The 21,230-nt window shown below is 38.0% G+C and overlaps 1 protein-coding gene across 4 annotated transcripts in view; it reads right to left on the bottom strand.

The window, feature by feature from the left end:
* Positions 1-21,230, bottom strand: part of LYPD6B (LY6/PLAUR domain containing 6B) — a 208,135-nt gene that overhangs the window by 92,368 nt on the left and 94,537 nt on the right. Inside the window, exons 1-2 of one of the 4 annotated variants that reach the window (XM_077153783.1) lie at positions 5,279-5,390; positions 4,008-4,152 (exon numbers count right to left, since the gene is read on the bottom strand). The exons of the other annotated variants lie outside the window; for them this stretch is intronic. The gene's annotated coding sequence lies outside the window, so the exon portion shown is untranslated. Of the gene's footprint in view, positions 1-4,007; positions 4,153-5,278; positions 5,391-21,230 lie in introns of those variants that run through there. 4 annotated transcript variants of the gene reach the window in all.

Here is a 21,230-nt window from a genome sequence, read left to right as displayed (position 1 = left end):
GGACAGCACAATAATACCTAATTGTAAAATAATCATGTTAAAATACTGAATGAAGCTGCATCTGAGCTATAGGTGTTTTTTTTTTTTTTTTACTATTATTATTACTTTTATTTTTTTTCTCCATATTAACATTCTATATCTTTTTCGGTTGTGTTGCTAGTTCTTCTAAACCGATGCAAATGTACTAAGAAATGATGATCATGCATCTATGTGATGATGTTAAGAATTACTGATTGCATATGTAGAATGGTATGATTTCTTAATGTTGGGTTAATTTCTTTTTTTCCGTTAATTAATAAAAAAAAAACATGAAAAAGATAAAGCAACTAAATATCAACTGAAAAAAAAAAAAAAGGCTCGTGTAACAGTACTGATATCAGAGACCAAGAGGAATACCTACTTAGAAAAGAAACAACACACCATGAGGAAATAACTATGATATTTCTAACCAAATAGTCTACAGAAAAGGAAAGTGAGAATTGACAATTACAAAGGCAATGGATGAACCCATGGTCAGAGTGGAGGATAATTTCTTCTAAGAGAAATGATCTGAGGGAAGATGAGGGTAAAGTTCAGTAAGGCTGTAGATGATGTGAACCAATTGGCAAGATTAATCTAAAACTAGGTAAAAGACCCTACTCCCAACAAACAATTCACATTGTCTTTTTAAGCACACAAGAAATATTTGTAAATTAATCACATACTAGGCAGCCAAGGATATCTCAACACATCTCAAAGAATCAGTGTCATGCAGACAACATTGCCTAACCAAGACAATATTGTTTATCTCTAAATTCAACCTCATTCATAAGAGAAATGTAAATTAAACTACAATGAAGTACCATTTTTCACCTATCATATTGCAAAGACAAAAAAAAAAGCACACTGTGTTAGTGAGGAATTGAGGAAACAGAGGACTCCCAGTCATCAGTGTTGGGAATATAAATTAATATAATTTGGCAATATTCTACCAAAATTTAAAATATATATTTCTCCTTTGCCCTCCAATTCATTTCTAGAAAGTTTTCCTATAGATACACTTACAGATGTGCAAATGGAAGAATGCACAAAGATTTTCATCACAGTATTGACTGTTCTAAAAAAGGTACAAAAACCTTAATATCCTTGATGTGAGGATTAAATTGTGGTATTTTTATATAATTGAATATTAACAAGAATGAGGCAGCTCCATATGTATGGATACAAAAGAGCTCCAAGATCTGCAAGATGCACAACAATGTGTAAAGTCATAACTATTACTTTTTATAAGGGGGAGGGCTATTTACATTCTAGAAACGTGCTCAAGAATCTGCCAACAGTTATTGCTTCTGGGGATGAGTATTGGCAGACTGGGGAGACTTTCTTTTAGTAAATATCTTCTTGTAACATCTGCATCTTTGCCATGCTTGAGTATTAGTGTTTAAATAATAAATACGCAAAAAGCCTCTAGTCATTTTATTTATTCATTTAAAATACGGCAGCTAAATAAGATGAAGTCTCTAGTGATAAGCCTAAGCAACTGCAGAAATTTCAAATTCCTTTGCACATTCCCTTAAAACTCCTTAATTACTAACTGTCAAGAGTGACAAGACTGTGCAATTAAACCAGCAAATATGTTCCACAAGATTTTTAAGAGGTTCATTACCTGACTGATACATGTAAATGTGCTTAGGCAAAAATACTGCAAGGCAGGAACAACTCAAACAGATGGAAAACTGCTTTCTTTCAGGGCAAACCCAATTGACAAACCCTGGCCATCTCTGATTTCTCTCTCCTCCCTATTCCACATGAATACATCAAGTACAGTGCTGCCTCAGAACATTTGCACATACTATTCCTTCTTTTCTGGAATGTATCCCCCATCCCCACCCCAGATAGTTCCATGGCTCACTCATGGATTCATTCAGATCTCTGCCCAAATGTCACAAAAAAGGCTTCCTTAATCACCTTATCTAAAACAGTACCACCCTCCCTATCCCACCCTATCTTCTTAACCTGCTTTATTTCTTTTTTCATCACAGTGCCCCACATGATTTTTGTTGTATATTTGTTTGCCTCCTGCACTAGAAGGTGAGTCCCACATGGGCAGGGATTTGTTTACTGCTATCCCCCAGCACCTAGTGGCACACAGAAGGCACTAAATAAATATTTGTCACATACATAAAGTCAAATTTTCAGATGGGAAATAAATAGCATAGTTTTATATTTTGGCCCAAACCCTCTTCTAACAGAAGAGGTTCATTTATTTTGTGAGCTGCAGATTTTTCTCATTTTTATGCCTAGCTAAAGATCAGAGGTAAGGCAAATGGAGAAGAGTTCTCTCTGGAGAAAGAGCAGACTAAGGATGGTGAAAGAATGTGTGTCAGGATCCTGGGCTTCATTGGGATTCACCAGGCTAATATGTTATGGGATCAGAATCAGCTTCTTGTTTTCTTGGTCATACAGTCATAAAAGTTAGGGGAAACCTTCTTTTCAGACAGGAAGCAGAATAAAAAGAAAATGTTCCAGAAGTATTCTAAAAGCAAGGATGAGTTTAAAGAACTTACGTGACTCTAAGAGCACGCATGGAAGGGACCTCAGCACTTCTGGTCCAGCAGGAGTGAGTCAGATCTAGCTCCCTGAGGGCCACAGATTCAGCTGCCCACTTCCTGGATGGAGACCTCTGAGCCCAGTCATATTTAGTTCTTTACTGCACTTCTCCCACTTATCTTTGCTGGGCCTCACCTATCAGAGAAATGGCACTAACCCATGTAAAAGAATCATAGGGACAGAAAGAAGACTCTCATCTTGCAGCTTCTAGACAGTGCTGCACTGAAGACACATACCCAACTGTGGTTCTTTTTTTAATGCAATTTTATTGAGATATATTATATATTCACAAACCATATAATCATTCAACGTGTATAATCGATGGTTCAAAGTATCATATAGCTGTGCATTTGTCATCACAATTGATTTTTGAACATTTTCATTACTCCAAAACAATAAAAATAAAGTTAAAAAATATATAAAAGTGAAGAACAACCAAAACATCACCTACCCCCCACTCCCATGACCTATTTTTTTTTGTCCTTTTTTTTTTTTACTCATCTGTCCATACACCGGATAAAGGGAGTATCTTTTATAAAGTTTTCATAATCACACGGTTATACCTTAAAAGCTCTACAGTTATTCAGTCATATTCAAGAATCAAGGCTATTGGATCACAGCTCAACAGTTTCAGGTATTTCCATCTAGCTATGCCAATACACCAAAAACTGAAAGGGGATATTTATATACTGCATAAGAATAACATCCAGAATGGCCTCTTGGCTCTACTGAAATCTCTTAGCCACTGAAACTTTATTGTGTTTCATTTCTCTACCCTTTTTGGTCAAGAAGGCTTTCTCACTCCCATGATACCAGGTCCAGGCTCATTTCTGGGAGTCATGTCCCACGTCTCCAGGGAGATTTACACCCCTGGGACTCATGTCCCATGTAATGGGGAGAGCAGTGAGTTTACCTGCAGAGTTGGCATAGAGAGAGAGGCCACATGTGAGCAACAAAAGAAGTTCTCTGGGGTTAGGCATAATCATAAGTAGGATTAGCTTCTTCTTTGTAAGAATATGTTTCATAATATGTTTCAGATGCCCCAAGATGGAGGGCCTGGCCCATCAAATTGGCAGTCTCTAATGCTTGTGAGAATAAGGTCTTTCCCAGGTGGGGATGTTTAATATTTCTACCTTTTTCCATAGTCCCTCAAAGGGACTTTGCAGACATTTTTTTAATTTCCTGCCCAGATTACTCTGGGATATATTGGGGCATCACACTAACCTTTACAAACTAACAAGATCTAGTTCCCTATTCAAGGTTACATGTAATTATGGTGTTCAAATGAACTGACCATTCAAGTTAAATTAGAAAATATAAATTTTGCACCAAATAAACATCATTTCCTTTAGTCTCACGCAGAAGTTGAAGTTTTAAAATACAGTCGATATCATCCTTTACTCTTTAGTCTGATTTACCTTAGTTCTATCCAGATCTGCTTCATTTGTATATCTAATTGAAGTCTGATCACTTTTTTTGTGTTTTTAACAGTGGCTATATGGAGTAATGCTGACTTTCACAGCTGGAGAACTCTAGCTCTGAGTTCACGTGTCACACAAATACCTAAAGTTCCAGGAACAACCAGGTTATTCAGAGAGTTCAGCATCTCAGAATTTAGAAATAACAATTACAATTCTGGAATAGATGTGACTGCTGTAAAAGCTTATAATTTAGGAACCTTTACAATAGGCCTTCATCTGTTATCCTGTGCTCTCGAATTCAATTCTCAGAGTTTGCACATTATAGTTAGTCCATATTAATCAGGCATGATAATATCTGTCTTTTCACTTCTGACTTATTTCATTCAACAGACTGCTCTAAAGGTTCATTCCCCTAATTGCATGCTTCAAAACTTCATTCCTTCTTGCAGCTTCTCAATAGTCCATTGTATGTATACACCACAGTTTCCTCTTCCATTCTTCAGTCCATATACCCTTAGATTACCTCCAACCATTGCGAATCTCAGCACTGCTGCCATAAACACCAGCGTGCAAATGTCTATTCCTGTTCCCACTCTCAGTTCCTCCAAGAATATACCTAATTACCAGGTTACAGGGACATTTGGCATCCCACCCCTAGCCTCCTGCGGAGCCACCACACTGCCCTCCAGCAGGTGTGCACCATCCTACTTCCCTACCAACAGTGAATAGGTACATCTCTCTCTCCACATTTTCTTCAGCACTTGTATCTTTCTGTTCATTTTTAAACAGTTTTATTCATACATCATACAATCCAACCTAAGTAAAAAGTCAATGGCTCCCCATATAATCACACAGCCATGTCTTTACTACCACAATCTACATGAGGACATTTCCATTTCTTCTGCAACGAATCCCTTACCCCTGCCCTATATCCCCACCTTAATGACCTTTAGCTTTGGCATACGGCCTTTTTACATTCAATGGAAGCATATTACCATGTTACCATTAACTATAGCTCCTAGTAAGCATTGTTTTTTCCCTTTATACCATCCCAGTTCAACATGGTGTGCAATGTTGACATTCATTTGTTCTCCCTCATGCAAAAAAGTTCTTATATTTGTGCATCTAATCACCATCATTGTTCATTTTAGGCATCCCTAAATTATACCATCTCAGTCTTTATCTTCCATCTTTCCTTCTGGTATCATACATGCCCCAGCCCTACTTCTTCAACCATACTCATACGTAGCTTCATTCAGTGTACTTACCATAGTGTGCTACCATCAGATAGCATTGTGCTATCTGTTTCTGGATCTTTACAATCAGTCCTCCAACTACGGTTCTTTAAGGGAATTCCACATGCCATATCACATTGAACCACATGCTCATCCATGACCTTATCCTGTCAAGTGCCAATCCATAAAGAAGATGATGTAAGCTATAGGGAACCAAGCCAAACACTTCATGTCCCCATTCCTTCACCACCATTGCTACCAAAACCAGTAACTATAGAACCACCACCAATTCCTTCCACATCCGAAAGGTTCTCTGAGGGCAGGTTATATACTTTTGTGACTTAGCACACAGCTTTGTGTCAATAAACAGATACAGAATCCAATTACAGTAAAGAAAATAACTGCCTACTCTTAAAAAGACAAAAAAAATAGTTGAGACTACTCCACTCCCACCCCTGGGCTTTTCCAGTCTCTAGACAGAAAGTTCTTTTACAATCTAACTGAATTCTTCCTGGAATCAATTATAAGCCTTTTATTTCTCCAGTTTTCATTGGAAATGGAAATGAGTTCATAAATACTGTCCATATTCTATATCTTCAAGTACTTGAGGGCTCCTCCTACCTTCTCTTCTTTACAATAAATGACTCTCTTATTTCATTACCTTCTTGATCTTGAAAAGTAGAAATTCGAATCAGACATAAAATGGTGTACTGCTGCACATTCTCCTCCTCCAATATTTAAACTTTCCCAATGAGTCTACATCTTGACTTGTTATATTTTAAACAGTAGGGAATGAGAAAACAATTGCTTTTCTGAGTATCTGTCATGGCTGACCCTGGGTTACTCTGCAGTATATGTTTACAGCATTTACCCAAAATTATTAAGAGCTCTGATGACATTATTACAAGAGGGGGCAGGAACAGTGTCAGTCTAATGAGGCGGCAGATTATATCTGAAGGTCTGCATCTGAAAAATCAGCAGAGGCCAGGTTGTGAGCTAATCAATTCACAAAAGCCCCTTCACCTTGGACAACAGCAGCTTTGTCTACACCTGAAAGGAAAATGAGCCGTCTCCTTTCTAGTGCTAATAAGTTTAGTGGAGAACAGGTTATATTCCATGAGAAAAGTTGGGCTCTCCCCTTCCTGGGCAAGCATCCAAAGGAAGGAGTTTGAGGAGGCAATAAACCATTCCTTCCCCAGTTGGAACTTGAGCCACTTCGATGGAAGGTTGACACCTTGTCCTTGAATTCAGAATCTCTAGCAATTTGTATGTAAGAGGTACTCAAGGTATATATAGTGAACAAATCAATGAATGAGTTAAGATTTACATTTGGTTCTGGACTTCCTGGTAACCAAAGCACAAGACCAATAAACTGGCTTAAACCATTTTCATACATACATAAGAGAAAATAGAACATTACTTCAGAGAATACAATGTTGCTAACATCATTTCAGAGAATTTTGACGCTTCTGAGTTCTTTAAAATCCTCTTCTGCACATCCATGTACATGGCCAACAATAAGCCAGTGCTCTTTACTTTTTTTGTAGGGCGGAAAGATCTTCCGTCATACATGAATTTCTCCATCCATTCCTAAATGGCAAAGAATACAGTCAGTAGTTTCCTCTCTGCATCCTTGACAGCCAACCACGAACATACCATCGAGTTTCGTTCATTCACACAGGTTGGCTGAGCCTGGGATAAGAGATCACAATGGGAGATAATTCCCACAGCAGTTATATTTGGTTTAAAAGCACATTATGGGGCAGGCCACGATGGCTCAGCAGGCAGAGTTCTTGCCTGCCATGCCGGAGACCTGGGTTCGCTTCCGGGTGCCTGCCCATGCAAAAGCAAAAAAAGAGGTACATTATGTGGTTCCTAAACCAGTGTTCAAATTCCACTTGCTAATGATAGCAACTATTTCTAAATGTATTTTTCTCTCCAAGAACATATTTTACCAATAATAGGAAATATGGTGGTACATTCAACCCAGGATGCAGAGAATAGGAGAGAAAATATGATTTGAGTTACAAACAAACCAATTTTATTGAATAATACCAACATAAATACTATCTCAACCCAGAGGAAAGAAACTACACCATGCTGCCTTGGCTTCTAGGCATGATAAATAGAGACTTTGAGGAAGCAATAAGAGTGAAAAGTTAGTCAGATTGAGGTAAATCAGATCATCTCATATGCTACTAGAGGGAGTGTTACTGATATATCATGCCAATATGTCCCAGAAAGATGGTATCAAAATTTAAAATGTGTATTCCTTTGACCCAGCAATTCTACTTCAAGGAATTTATTATAATGAAGTAATAAAATATTTCTTTTAAAAAGTACAAAAAAATGTATATATAAGGACTTATTTGCAGTACATCTTGTTCATGAAAGGAAAACATGGCAACTATCTAAATGTCTATTAATAGAGAGTCGATTAAATCAAGGCATATTCAAAGAACTATAATTATTTCACTCTTACATGCATAAATATTTATTGAGTATCTGCTCTGCCAAACTTGGTTCTAGGAGCATGAGTTACATTACATAAAATACATAAAACCCCTGTCCTCACTGAGTTTATATTCTAGATGCAGGGCTTTAAAATAAATTTTTAATTAATAAACCCCAAGTGACTACATATTTTTAAAATATAGACATACTATATTTGGAAGAAATATTTCTCTATATTCATATAATACCAGTTGTGCCCCTATTAAACAAAGCTCAAGCAATAGGCCCTTACATACAAGTGGGAAACCATCAGGGTACTTTAAAAAGAAAATAACACAAGCCTGAGTTTAGGAAAACACTTAGGTGAATTCAATTCAATTCTGGCTCTGATATTCACACTAACTGCATGACCTGAACAATTTACTTAATTTTGCTAATCCAGTTTCCCCCTCTTTAACTCACAGGATTAGCAAACGAGTTCAGAGGAAAAGAAAATATCTAAGAAATCTTTACAAGATGCCTGTAAAACAGTAGATGCTCAAGAAGTATCTATTTCCTTCTCTTTTTCCTTAGACCGCCTTGGGATCTAGAACACTTAACCACTTACCACCTTTCTCCACTAATTGGTTATCCAACTTAAATTAAAAATAAAAAGCATCATGCTGTATCAATGAATTTTAAATTTTCTTCTCTCTCTCTTTCTCTCAACCCAAACATACACAGCAAAATCAATCCATCTTCTTTCTTTTAGGGACTACATCTTTGCACTTCTGACACCATTTCCTCTTCATAGAGGATGCTGGTTTAAAAAATATTTTTTAATTAAAAAGATATTCATTCACTTCTTACCTATATTCTGGGGTCTACATTTGTCTGCACAAAATAAACCTTTCTGCATAAAGCCTATAAGCCAGCAAGGGAAAATGGTTCTGCAGAATTTGAAGAACCTAACCCTGCTAAGGAATGCCACAAGCCTGAAATTTACTGACTGCAACATCCTCCCAATTTGTTTTCTATTGGATATTTTTCCTTAATTCACACACTTCCCTTAATAAAATCTTTCATTAGACTATCTATTAGATAGCTGCAAAATGAAAAAAAAATCCAGTGGCATAAAATGTCTTGTGGATCCACTGCCATCTGGGGAAGTGATGCTGTAACAGCAAATCTGCTAAGGAGCTAATAAAGACACACATTTTTGAGGGGCTGGAGATGGCCTCCAGCTGCAAGCCTGTACCAAAAGCCAGGCTAATTCTTTCATTTAGCCCAGGGCACAAACTGATTATTAAGTTTTAAAATTAAAGTTTCTTATGAAACTCCCTGCCCTTATACCATGTTTCAGGAATTTAGCACCAAGGGAAAGAAACATCTTCTGTAGTAACGTTCTGTCTTGCCTTATATACATATGAAAACTGTACAACCAATATATTCCTCTTTTTCGCTTTGGTTGGTAGGAAGTCCAGAACCAGATGTATACCTCAATAACTCATTCATTCATTTATTCAGTAAGCATACATTGAGCCCTTATTACATGTCAGGCACTATGCAAATTGCTAGAGATTCTGAACACAAGGATACGTGTCAGCCTTCCAGTAATCCACAGTTTGGTGGAGAAGGACACATCTGAATTAACCCTTGGCAATTTCCATGATTGTAGTGGGCGTAAAATACTCTGGGAGCTCAACAGAGGGACACCTAGTCTGGGGATGGGGAGGAGCAGGCAGCAGGGGTATGGCTGGAGAATCAAGGAAGCTGCCCCTAAGTGCTATAAATATATCAGCTTTGGTTCCTCATAAACTCTCATTTAATTTCTGATGTTTCCAATTTTTTCTTTAAATATTTTTAAACCTTCATAGAGATATGCTGAAATAAATATATAGATACACATTCATTTATTCAGCACACACATTTTTAAATATACACTGTGAAAATAAATAAAACAAAATAGTTGCTATGGTTAAGAGATTTAAAACGGTTTAGGGAGGCCATTCAGGAAGTGACTCGGGCAAATCTCAGCCAGATACCACAAAATGCCAATGTGTGCAAAGCATACATTCATGCAATGTTTCTCAAAACCCTAAGAATGTCTGGACACCATAAACAAACAACAAAATAATCAGTAAACTATCTAACTTTCAAGACCTAGAACACCCAAATAGTCACCAATCATAACAATTTATATAATAACCTTTTTCTTTAAAAACACTTGTCAAGAAGTACCAAGACAAAACACAGTTTAGGCTGTTACCTTAAACTGTGCTCCCTAAATCACAATTCTAAGACCCCAGATAAACACCTTTGGTTGCCCTGCAGCTCAGTTTGTTATTTCTTGGTCAACAACACAAAACTCACTACACAATATTCTTTAAATCTAAAGGAACCAGAGAAATTTACAGACACAGCTTACAACAGGGCAGTATAAGGGAGCCTGACTTGATTCTTTCCTTTATTTTTTTCCAAAATAAAATAAAGAAATTAAGATATCAGTTTATTAATCTGGCATATTCTTAACCTTGACTGCATCATTACCATTTATTCTAGGGCCCTGCCCCAAAAGGGCTTGATGGAATAGATGTGGGCTGGTAGATGGTGGCCAACAACACAGATGGAGCCATGTGGTTTCTAGATGGCTCCTGGCTTACTTCCAGATTTGGCTAATGCAAAGCCAAAGCATTCCTTTGTCTCCTCCCTTACCAACTGGGCCCTATGCCACATTATATACTGTGAGAGAATGGAGTCACTGGCATAATTTCAAGTTATATCATTGATTCAAATCTTTCCCCAAGCAAACCTGCTTTTATTTCACTTTCATGACCTCAATTGAAGAGATGGTAAAACAGCTCTACATTTATGTAGCATTCTCACCCCCCAAGGAATAGTTTTCTGTGCCTCTAAATACCTTATAAGTGATAAAGAGTTGGGTGGGTTGGAGTCTTTTTTGTGAATTTTTTTAAAAATCAGAATTCTATGTAATAGAAATATGAGAATAATGAATTTGGTGCTTTATAACAACTTCTTTAATAAAGTACATTATATGCATAATCTCATTTGATAGTGACGACTTCAAAAAATTGTGACACAAATGATAATATCCAACATATAAATCAGATCAGTGAGTGTCGTAAGATATGCCACCAGTAAACAGCCACAGAGAAGGCATGACCAGGCCCTTCCCACTGTCCAGCTGGCACCTTTATCCTGCTGATAGCCACAGAGCTTTCTCCCTGGCTTCCTCCAGGGCTCTGCTCAAATGCCCCTTAACATGAAAGGCCTTGGCTGACCACACTGCTTTAAAATAGCATCCCTCCACCCCAACTATACTCTATTTCCCTTTCCTGCTTTAGTCCTTTTGTATAACCCTTAGAAACATATTTATTTCTTTGTCTTCCATCTTCCACCCAGAGGGCATTGGCTGTGGTTTGCTCACTGTACCTCTAGAGTCAGGCACCAAATAGGCATTTCATATATATTTGTTGAATGAATGACTTTTTTTATTGTACTCTTTTAGTTCACTCACATTATTCCATGCATCTCGATACTGAAACCAAAGTATAGCAAAGGATGTTTTTCCAATCCCACTTATCCCTTATCCTACTAAAGAGCCTGCAAAAGGTCAAAGCTGATGAAACAAAAGCCCAAGGAGTTTGGTTAATCCTGCAGTGATACATCAAGAATTATACCTTGTAGAACAACATTTGAATGTATTTTTACTTAGTGATTCTAACATTCTTGAAACCTACCCCCTCGGCATGGGTCCTGAAAATGCTCTCCGTCCATATTTCAAATGGAGGAGAAATCAACCACAATGTCCAGTTATGGCCTTGAAATAAAATGGATTCATACTGGTTAAAAGGTTTCAGTGGCCATTTTCTCAACAAAAAAACAGAACATGCATCTCCTCCTGAATTTTAGAAATAAAACTTAAATGCCTGAGGCTTTTATGCTAACAACATTGGCTTTAAAATCAGGGAGACATTGACTCAAAACCCCGTTCCACTGCTCTTTAGATGTGAGATCTCAGAAAAGATACTTGGCGTCCCTGAGCTCAATTTCTTCAATCACAAATTAAAGGTAACAATATCTAGGACTTCCATACAGGTTGCGGTTTGATGGAGGGGGTGGAAGAGGAGTGGAGCAGAAACAAAGCTTTGTAGTGAGCTTGCCGAGTCCTTTGCAGAGTCAGGGCAGGGTGGGGCAAGGAGAAGAAGGGACACACTTGCTCGTTGGCCTGCCCATAGGAGCTGCCATTTCCACCTTCTAGCTCCAGCTTCTTAATATCAGAATCAAGCAACAGGCACTACTATAGGAAGGAGAGGAGGAAATGCAAGGTATGCAGAATAAACAGGGAAGACAGAATCCTAAACACAGGACAAAGGGGGATGGGATGAACATGAAAAAAGTCACCACAGTGCTAGAGCCATAGAAATAGGATGAGTGGCATCCAAGATTATCCTATCAGTTACTACCCGTGCCCAGAGAATCCAACAGCCCTAAAATGAATAAATACATTCTATAGTCCCTGATGAGCAGTTCCCAGACTCCCCTTCCAACAGCTAAAAAAACGGGTACTTGCTAAGAGCCAGTGGCCAGTGATTTTCAACGGTAACATGCAGCCATGCACCTCATCATCAACCATGCAACCCCAGCTTACCAAGACTACTTTGTACTTCAGCATCTCTCTAGGCAAAAAAACATCCACCTTCTTGAATAAGAGTCTGCAAGACACTTTAAGTAAGCTTAGCAAAGGAGGAAGCAACCTAGATGATTGTAAAAATGAGAGGCTGCTACTCATTTAAGTTACTGGGGATGTAGAATCAAGTAAAAAGAGAATTACAAAATATAATTAAATAAGCAGCAAAGTTCCTGATCCATAATTGCTCTTGCTCCTGTGGCTACAATGGAACATACCAATGAAAAATTTAAAAAATAAATAAACAAAAACACTAGTCTATAGAAGCAGAGGGGCTTTTAGCAGACCATAATCGTAAGTTTCTGTACTGACGCTTGCTATGAAGCTCCCTGCCAAGGAGCAATGAAGCAGAGCCCAAGCAAGTCTTTCTACAAGCTACTAGAGTGGAAGGCTAATTTAATGGGGCAGGGCCAAGTGCAGTTAACAAACTGCCCATCTGTAAGATGGAAATAAGTTGTCCTGAGTCTTTAGCAGTAACTCTCTTCGCTAAGTAGCACTAAAAGAGTTTCGAAGGCTTTCTCCTTCTTGGTACGTAACTGCCAACGAGTTATTTTCCACATGCAGCAAAGAGGAGGCTGCCAAAATGTGGGGCTTTTTTCCAGCACCTACTGAAGCTGTCTTTGATTGAGAAATTCAAGCTGCATCTGACCCCTTTCCTGGAGAAAAAAATTCATGGAATTGTGTTCTACTTATTAACTTATATATATTTTCTATGTCCCTTTCCTTTTGCCCAAACAGAAAATCATGGTACATGGAAGATTAGCCCATTTCCACACCAATCCTTTGAGTGTTAAGTCTCTACTTGGATGCTTGGGCTCTACTGAGAATGTTGCTTCTATTTGCTGCAGGCCAGGAGTCTGGCCCTGCCCTGGAAAACTTGAGTTTTCACGACCTCTAGAAGATGAAATCCATTCTGGGCATGATTCCACATTAAGAATGCAAGGAATCAAGTGCAATAGGGCAGAAAGCTTGATTCAGTGTAATAGCTTTCTGCCCTATTACACTTGATTCCTTGCAACACAGTCTTGAATTGCCTATTCTGATTCTAGAAAAGACAGCCTGACAGCTGTATACACAGCTTTGCTCACCCACCTACTGTGTGACTTTCAGCATGCTCCACCTCCTCTCTTGGTCTCAGTTTTCTCATCTATAGAGCATAAAGATAAGAGATTAAAATAATAGAGTGCTGTCCAATCTAAGATTCTATGGTTCTATGGATTCTGCTGAGTTCTCTCTTTGAAAGAAGTATTTTCATCATCAGTTCTTTCCGGCCTCTCATTCTGTTTCTAGGTTGTGTTCTTCCCAAAGACATGGCTGGTCAGAACGCTCTTTGCCCTATGCTAGGGAATTATCGGTGTGACTCTTCAAGGCCCAAAAGAGACCAACTTAAGACTGAGGAATTTCCTATTCTCATCTCCCTGATCCCTGACAATTCTCCATGCTTTGATTATCTAACTTTGAGAGGAGAGAGGACACCAACTGGCCACCCAAAGAGTTCATACATGTGGGCTTCCTACTGGGGAGCCTGGAGATGGGCCCTGCTTTAGTAAGCAATGCTGCTGGAAAGCAATATACCAGAAATGGGTTGGCTTTTATAAAGGTATTAAGTTACAAGTTTACAGTTCTAAGGCCTTAAAAATGTCCACACTAAGGCATCCAGATAAAGATACCTTGACTCTGAAGAAAGGCCGATGTCTGTCACATGGGAAGGCATGTGGCTGGTATCTGCTGGTCCTTGTTCCCAGTTCTGCTGCTTCCAGCTTCTTAGAGGAAAAAAAGCTTCCTCTCTAAGCATCTGTGGGTCCACACTCAGCTGTCACAGGTCAAAACTCTGGGTTTCATCTTTTAGCTTAGCATTTCCCAGGGCAGAAGATTACCTCTCTTCAGGTTCTGGCCATTTCTGTGGACTGTTGCTTAGCACCCAGGCTATTTCTGTCTCAATCTCCAAACATTTCTGAGATCTCTCCAAAATGTTTCCCCTTTTAAAGGACTCCAGTAACTAATCAAGAACCACTGTGAAAGGGAAGGGTCATACCTCCATGTAAATAATCTAATCAAAAGGTCACACCCTACAATATTGGATCAGGATTAAAAGAGCATGGCTTTCCTGGGGTACACAACAATTTCAAACCAGCACAGGCCCTTTCTAACTTTTGATTTACAAATTATTATTATGCAGGAGACTTGAAGCCTGAAGTCACTAGTGGCCTGTATCACTTTCCCAAAACACTACACTCTTTCTTCTCTCTTCTCTTCACCTCTCTCATATTTTCTCACTCTTTCTTTTTTTATTCTTCCTCTTTCTCATCTCTCATCTTCTCATTTGGTCCTGCCAACTAAACTAAGGGAGTTATTTAGACCAATTGGCAACCCATAGGAAAAAAATAAACTGTTCCTTATCTTTAGTGAACAGAACTACAAGATTAAGACTCAACACTATTTGAAGCACAGTCCCATTGACAACATTAAGAAAGCTACAACATAAAAGCTTATGAGATAAAATGAATTAAGAATCCTGAATTAAGATCAACAACTACCTGTATGTTGAAATATTTTAAGACATAGGTTTGTGTGGAAAGTTCTTTCATAAAAAGTCAATATGATTAGGGAAGGATACTACAACTACAGTATGTAACCAATGAGAAAGCAGCACCATCCCTGAGATTAATGAAATTTGAGATCACAACTGTCTAATATATTTTTGCTAAGCATGAGTAGCTCATGTGGTGAGGATTTGTAGTTCAATCAAAGTATCTTGTTTACATCCACGTGTGAACATAATACTCCCAACATCCCAATTAACTAAAGTAACCTAGTAGAGGAGGGTTGCCAACAGCGGGCAGAAGTGTGGCATATCTAAACAAGTGAACACTGGAAGGTATCATTATGACTGATGTGTAGACATTTGGGATAAAAGGCTTTTAGGTAAGTAGGAGGTTTTAAGCAGGGAACTAACCTTAGGCTTAGGTCCTTAGGCTCAATAACATTTCCTAGGCACAAGAAAGACCCAGACTTAATAACGTTTCCTCCTGTCCTTAAGTAGAAAGATCTGGTGGGATGTAGATGGTGTGGACACAAATGTTCGGTGATGGCAGGAACAGGGAGGGAGAATGCAGCTAGTTCTCCTTCCTCCCAAGTACTGAACACCACTTCATCCGACTCTGCTATAATGCAGTAGGACCAGACCTAACACCCTCTTTCAGAACCAAAGGCCTGTGGTTTTGAGCAAGCACCCTGAACTTAAGCTGCAGTGTAAAACAGAGCTTGCCAGATACCTATGATGGATGATCAATTGTTATCCATCCTTTTGGCCATTTGCCTAAATAAAGACTCATTATGGTACAGGTATCAGACACAAGCCAAACTACTCTGATATCCAAATAAAAGCAGTAAATGATTTTTCTCCTTTTCCTCTTCTTTAAAAAGGCATTTAAAGGTGTTTTGTTTTGTTTCTTTCACTAGAACAATAAAATGGAATGCATCTAGAAATTTGCCACTTTGGCAGCTAAATGGAGCAGCCCAAACTATGTCCTCAGCAAGAACCTCAAGGGTGGAACAAAGTTTCTGGCTGAGTCCTGAGTGAATCCAAGGCAGAGGAAGACACAGGCTTGCCTTAAGATGTGGAGGGAGAAGAGTTGCTGTTCAGAGTCCTGGGCTAATAGTTTTCTCAGGGGCATAAAAATAAGAGGGGATGCATTCACTAGGTTTAAGCACAAGGCCAGCAGAATCCAGGTGAGGACCTGGGATGGAGTAGAAGTAAAAATCTGGGGAACAAGAAGAAACAAGAGAGGTGCTTTATTGACAAAAGGAAAATGGTATCATGGAGGACTGAGACAATGGACAAAAGAAAGGATGAGACAAAGAAACCCAGCCACTCCATACCGAGTAACTGTCCGTATGCCTCTCCCTTTTTCCTTCACAGATATGCTGGCACCTTTGGCAAGCATTGGGCTGACATCCATTCCCAGTCAATATCAGTAGGCACTGAATTAGACATGAAAGATACAGAGAAGACCTAATCAGGTTCTTCGCTCTTAAGACACAAAGCCCCAACCAGAAAGTTGAATAAAATCCACCCTGAGCCTTCTTGAAATTTATAACTGCACTACAAGGTGAGTATTCTGTTTCATAGGAAATGTACATGGCAGTATCAAGTGTTCAAGTGCGTGATATATATAACTTACACTCAAGTGTTCAGCAAATGGATGCTAAACAGGCAGAAAGACAGAAAACAGATACATGGATACATATAATGATACAGCAAATGTGGGAAGATTTAAAACTGGTGGATCTGGGTATCTGGAGTAGGGGACAGGGGTATGTTAGAGTTCTCTGTATGGAGTTAATGTCATTTTTCTAACTGTCCTGTAGTTTGAAAGTACTTCCAAATTAAAAGTTTAAAAAGAAAAAAACCACCCAATAGAATAACCTACTGTCATACAATTGGAGCTGCAATCCCTTGGCCTAAGGATTATCTCCAGTTAAAAACCAAATAGAAAAAGGGCCCCACACCCTAGACCAGCACACACCAGGGCCCTGCAGACCTGTGCACCTGCACAGCCACATTCTCACTGCCACTGGGCACCCATGCTCACAGCAACAAGCATAGCATCCCCAACCTGTGCCTATACCTGTGCTGCAACACATCACTGCACTGTTGTGCCCCTCCCCGTGCCCTGCATCCTGCTCCACATCCATCCTGCAAATACAAGGCTTTAGACTGCTGACGGAAATCAACTTCCAAAGTAAATCAATTAAGATATTTACATGCCATGAAGACAGTAGAAGATCACTAAACATATCATGATGCAGACAGATACAGCCCAGTCTAAAGACCAAATTAAAATACCAGAGGAGACATAGACATTGGAAGAACTAAACAAAGATGTATATATAAATCTACTAAATAAAATGAATGGGATGGATGCTGACATAAAGGAGATCAAGAAGACACTAGAAGAGGATAAAGAGAAATTTGAAAAAATAAGTAGAAAAATAATAGATATCACAGAGATTAAAGATAGATACTATAGACCAAATAATAGATAGAGATACACAACAGCAGATTTGAAGAGGCAGAAGAAAGAATAAGTGAACTAGAGGACAGGACAACTGATTTTGAACACTCAAAACAACAAATGGCAAAAAAGATGGAAAAATTTGAATTGGATCTGAGGGAAATGATGGACAAACCAAACAGCACAAATATAAGAATCATTTGGTGTCCCAGAAGGAGAAGAGAAACGTAAAGGGCCAGGAAGATAAGTTGAGGATAAATGGGGGAAAATTTCCCAACCTTTATAAAGGACATAAATATGCAAATAAAAGAAGCTCAGCAAACTCCAAATAGAATAAATCCAATGGACCTTCCCCAAGACAAATCCTAATCAGTCTGTCAAATGTTGAAGAGAAGCAGAAAATCCTGGAAGCGGCAAGAGAAAAACAATCTACTACATACAAGGGTAACCACAAAAAACTGAGTTCAGACTACTCAACTGGCACTATGGAGGTAAGAAGGCAGTGGTATGACATATTTAAGATCCTGAAAGAGAATGACTTCCAAACAAGAATTCTGTACTTAGCCAAATTGTCCTTCAAAACCAAGGGAGAGATTAAAATTTTCACAGACAAATAAATCATGAAAGAATATGCCAATAAGAGACTGGCCCTACAAGAAATACTAAAGGGAGTTCTACCAGTTGAAAAAAAAAAAAAGACAGGAAAGGGAGGTGTGGATGAGGACACAGAACTGAAGAGTATCAGTAAGGGTAACTTAAAGGATAAAAAGAGAAAGAGGGAAAAATATATAGATCTGACTAATAAAATCCAAAAGATAAGATGGTGGATTTAAGAAATGCCTTTTCAGTAATAACTTTGAATGTTAATGGAATAAACTCACCAATTAAAAGATACAGATTGGCAGACTGGATTAAGAGATATAATCCAGCTATATGCTGCTTATAAGAGACTCATCTTAGACACAACAATACAAATAGACTGAAAGTCAAAGGATGGAAAAAGATCTTCCATGCAAGTTGTAGCCAAAAAGAAAGCAGGAGTAGCTATATCAGACAAAACAGACTTTAAATGCAAAGACATCACAAAAGACAAAGAAAGACAGTATTAATTAAAGGGACAATTCACCAAGAAGAAATAGCAATCATAAATGTTTATGCTTCCAATCAAGGAGCTCCAAAGTACATGAGACAGACATTGGCAAAACTGAAGCAAGCAATAGATGTTTCAACAATAATAGTAGGAGACTTCAATAAGCCACTCTCCTTTATAGATAGAGCAACCAGACAGAAGAGCAACAAGGAAAGAGAAAAGTTAAACAATTTGATAAATGAATTAGACCTAACAGACATATATAGGTCATTACACCACAAAACACCAGGATATACATTCTTCTCTAGTGCTCATGGAACATTCTCCAGGATGGATCATAAACTGGGGCACAAAACAGGTCTTTATAAATTGAAATTATTCAAAGCACTTTCCCTGATCACAATGGAATGAGCTGGATATCAATAACCATCAAAGAACTAGAACTTTCACAAATATATGGAGAATAAATAAGATACTCTTAAACAATCAGTGGGTCAAAGAAGAAATTGCTAGAGAAATCAGTAGTTATCTAGAGACTAATGAAAATGAACATATCAGAACTTATGGGATGTGGCAAAGACTGTGCTGAGAGGGAAATTTATTGCCTTAAATGTCTGTATTAAAACACAAGAAAAAGCAAAAGTCAAGGAATTAACTGCTCACCTGGGGAAACTTGAGAAAGAACAGCAAAGGAAGCCCAAAGCAAATACAAGAAGAGAAATAACAAAGATTAAAGCAGAATTAAACGAATGGGAAAACAAAACAACAATAGAAAGAATCAATAAACCCAAAAGTTGGTTCTTTGACAAAATCAATAAATTGATAGGTTACTAGCAAGACTGACAAAGAAAAAAAAGAGAGGGGATGCAAATTTTAAAAATCAGAAATGAGAAGGGGTGCATTACCACAGACCCTGAAGAAATAAAAGAAATCATAAGAGGATACTATGAACAACTATATACCAACAAAGTAGGCAACTTAGGTGAAATGGACAAATTTCTGGAAACACACAAACAAGCTACACTAATTCAGGAAGAAATAGAATACTTCAACAAACCAATCACAAGTAAAGAAATCCCATCAGTCATCAAAAATTTTCCTACAAAGAAAAGCCCGGGGCCAGGTGGCTTCACAGGGGAATTTTATCAAACATTCTAAAAAGAACTAAAACCAATCCTGCTCAAACTTTTCAAAAAAATTGAGGAAAAAGGAACACTATGTAACTCATTTTATGACGCTAATATCATTTCACTGCCAAAACCAGTTAAAGATGCTACAAGAAAGGAAAACTACAAGCCAATCTCCCTAACGAACATAGACGCAAAAATTCTCAGCAAAATGCTAGCAAATCAAATCCAACAGCACATTAAAAGAATTATACACCACAACCAAGTGGTATTTATACCAGGGAGGCAAGAATGGTTCAACACAAGAAAATCAATTAATATAATACAGTACATTAACAAATCGAAAGGGAAAAATCACATGATCATCTTGATTGATGCTGAAAAAGCATCAACAAAACTCAACATCTTTTTTTTTATAAAAACACTTCAAAAGACAGGAATCAAAGTACCTTCCTCAATATGATAAAGGGCATATATGAAAAACCCATAGCCAGCATTATACTCAATGAAGAGAGACTATAAGCTTTCCCCCTAAGATCAGGAATGATACAAGAATGCACTCTGTCCCCATTATTATTCAACATTGTACTAGAAGTTCTAGCCAGAGCAATCAGGCAGGACAAAGAAATAAAAGGCATTCAGACTGGAAAGGAAGAAGTAAAACTTTCATTATTTGCAGATGCCGCAATACTATACTTGGAAAATCCTGAGAAATCTACAGCAAAGTTACTTCAGCTAATAAACAAATTCAGCAAGGTGGCGGGATATAAAATAAATGTGCAAAAATTAGTAACGTTTCTATGCACAAACAATGACCTAACTGAGGAGTCACTTAAGGAAAAAATTCCATTCAAATTAGGAACTAAAAGAATCAAGTACTTGGGAATGAACTTAACTAGGGATATAAAGGACTTGAACACAGACTACATAACATTGCTAAAAGAAATCAAAGAAGATCTAAATAGGTGGAAAGACATTCCCTGCTCATGGATAAGAAGGTTAAATATAGTTAAGATGTCAATTCTATCCAAATTGATCTACAGATTCAATGTAGTACCATTAAAAATTCCAACAAGCTACTTTGAAGACTAGGAAAAGCTAGTTACCAAATTCGTCTAGAAGGGAAGGAGACCCCGAGCAGCTAAAAGTATCCTAAAAAAGAAGAAGGACATGGGAGGATTAACACTCCGGAATTTAAAACTTAGTATAAAGTCACAGTGGTCAAAACAGTACGTATGATACTGGCACAAAGAGAGAAGTATTGAACGATGGAATCAAATCGATAGCGCAGAAACAGACCATCAAATCTATGGGCAACTGATTTTTGACAAGGGCCCCAAATCCACTGAACTGGGACAAAATAGTCCTTTCAACAAATGGGCATGGGAGAACTGGGTATCAATGACCAAAAGAATGAAAGAGGACCCTTACCTTACACCCTATACAAAAATTTACTCAAAGTGGATCAAACACCTAAATATAAGAACTAGCACCATAAAACTTCTAGAAGATTATGTGGGGAAACATCTTCAAGACCTGGTAATAGGAGGTAGCTTCCTAAACTTTACCCAAAGTACAAGCAACAAAAGAAAAAATAGATAAATGG

Source organism: Tamandua tetradactyla, chromosome 3 (genome assembly GCF_023851605.1).
Source record: "Tamandua tetradactyla isolate mTamTet1 chromosome 3, mTamTet1.pri, whole genome shotgun sequence".
NCBI classification, from domain to species: Eukaryota; Metazoa; Chordata; class Mammalia; order Pilosa; family Myrmecophagidae; genus Tamandua; species Tamandua tetradactyla.
Note: the sequence above shows the minus strand (reverse complement) of the source record. Positions and strands in the feature narration are given on the sequence as shown.